Raw genomic sequence first — 2,803 nt, forward strand, 5'->3', positions numbered from 1 at the left:
AAAGAATAATTTTAGGTACTGGTCACTAAAATGAAACCTGCTGGACTGCCTGAGGGTGAATATGTCAGTATCTGAAATAGAAATGGAAGATCGTTTCTCCACTAGTAGAGAAGTTCCTGGGCTCTCTTACAGGCCCATGGAGTCACAGGAAAGGGGTCCTGAGAAGGAAAGTGTCCCTTGCTGGGGAGATCTCAGAGACCTAGGTGCATGATTCATGAGAAAAGGAAAAAACCACTCCTAAGGGGGCAACGGCTCCAAGATCCCAGATGGTGAATAGATTTTTATCGTGATGACTTTCTTCATTTTAATTATCTGAAGGCTTTCTACAAGCCAGGCACTGTTCCAGGCACTGAGAACACACCTGTAAACAGAATAAGCAAAGCCTCTCTGCCATCATGGAGCTGTATGAGTTGGGTTCCACTGGCAGTGGCTGTCTCAGCCCTGAATTTCTGAGAGAGGTTGTGCGAGCACATCCAAGCTCATGGGAAGAGGGATGGTCGAGTGGGGAGTCAGACATGAGGATGGGACGGGACAAGGACAGTATCTACTGTATATCTTCCAATCTGCCCAGGCTTCTAGGTGAGTCCACAGGTAGGCTGCTGAGCTGACATGGCAGGGAAACAGGGTCACTGTGATGCACCCAGTGTCTGAGGGGGAACGACTGAAGGTTTGGTTAGGGGAGGGATACAGAAACAGCATGAGCGGCAGCACCTTCTTCCCTGGCTTTCCACAGCCAGCATGTGTTCTCAAGTCTTACTGTAGAAAGGGAGGTGCCTGTTCTGGCTCACTCCAAATGCTCTTTTATCCCAGAATAAAATGTGAAATGCCCCGTTGTATAAGGAGCTTCCACAGCAAGACTGGGGGTGGTGGTAATAAAGAGGTTAAAATTAGGAAGGAGAAGGAAGAAGTTACATTAAAAGAGATGGAGATTCAAACCCAAAGCAAAAACATGCCGCCCCAGTCAGTGCTTACTTATTTGCTGGCTTAAAGTGCACTCCTGGAGTTTGCTGGACTCAAAGACTTGTCTATGGTCCTCTGATAAATAATTAATTCATCCAAATTTATATGCCTATTAGAAGAGTCTTTTAGATTCAACAACTCCCCAGCTCTTTCAGTCTCATTTTAGTGCCACACTGAATTCCTCCTGTCTTCGTAGGCTCCCTGCAGCTGGAGTCTGCTAATGACACCTGAGTCCCTAGTGGCATGCCAGGACGTAATTCTGCTGAGCTGAGGGTTTCCTAGGCTCGATGCAGAGATTCAAAGATGGCTCAAAGGAAAAATAATGAGTCAGAAGCTGATTAAGCATCAATCATTTCGCTATTTCTCTAAACTTCGAGGAGCACCAGACTTGCTTCCCTCTCCAATAACGAGTTGGAATCCCATTCATTCTGCAGACATTTGCTTCTCTGCATCTCCACTTCTCCACTTTCAACATGGATTGGAATAAATTGCTTTTAAATTGCACGGAGATGCAGAGAAAGAGTTAGAGGCAGAAAGGGTTATATATGCAAAGCCTGACTAGTCTTTAGTGTCATTATTTCAAAGTCCATTTTAGTACCTGTGCTGTGCTGCTGCTGTGTTCTGGGTATAACGGGGTGGTGGTGGGGGGGAGGTCCTGGCGATACACTGTCTCATTTTCATCATATCTGCCAATTGTTTTAGCCTCCATTCCACTCTGAGTACTTTAATATATTCCAGACACATGAACAGGTAATACAAAATGGGACCAGGGACGTCCTCTGAAGGCACCAGTTTTTCAAGAATAAATATATGCCCCTCACACTCAAAATTCAAGCTGTAATCCTTGGTTGCTAGGCAGTCTCTGACATGGTAGCCTGGTCCTTCCAGGCCTCTTCTCTTTTCCTCTCTGGGATGTCATGGACCTCGGCCTTGGCCTTGGCCTTGGCCTATTTCCCATTCTCTGACAGAGAAAATGGATGGTAGGTAAGTAAAGGTTCTTTTAAAATTTGTAAGGCTAAGTAAGACATTCACGAGGCTGGGTTAACAGAGGTGTGCGAGACGGTAATGACATGCTGCTGAAAACCGGCGCTGCCAAAGGTACTTTTAAAGGAGCTTGAGTGTTTTGTACAATCTGATGTGGGGAAAAGTAAAATGAGACAAATGGCAAAACGGCATTGTCACTAATGGGCTCGCACATTCTAATGATTCTAAAATGTCACCTAAGACAGAAGATGAATGGAAAGCAAACTGCAAACTGGGAACGTACTTCACTCCTGATTGCCACAAACAATCATCAGACTACAGATGACCTTGTAAGGAAATAAAATCCTAATTAAAACAGCCAAATTTTTGGCCAAGGATATAAATAATTTATCAAACTATTTTATTCATGGTATCACAAGAATGGCTTGGAGGTAGAAACGGTCAAAATGCATTTACATATGGAGTAACTGAGGCAGAAAGGAGATGCATATTCTTTTGGCTGGTGAGTATTTATTAAATGTTCTTAAGTTTGGGTATTTATTCATGAGGATGGTATGCTGAGGGCCTAGCAGAGCTTTAATTTGCAATAAAAAGAAATTCATGAGTTATGGCCACGTTCAAGATGACCTCAGCGACTGTGCAAGCCAGACTCTCTAGTCTGTTTCCTCATGTTTACAATAAAGCTAACAATAACACCTGCCCTGCCTACCTCTGAAGGCTGTTGTAAGAATTAAAAAGGACGGCATACGTGAATACGCTTTCCAAAATCGAGGTATCCCACACTGATTAGAAATCGCTATTACGCCACAGAAGTTCACCCACTCAGCCTTTCTCCCCCAACTTGAAAACGAATAGTTAG

This window comes from Pteropus vampyrus, unplaced genomic scaffold (assembly GCF_000151845.1).
Source record: "Pteropus vampyrus isolate Shadow unplaced genomic scaffold, Pvam_2.0 Scaffold17, whole genome shotgun sequence".
NCBI lineage: Eukaryota > Metazoa > Chordata > Mammalia > Chiroptera > Pteropodidae > Pteropus > Pteropus vampyrus.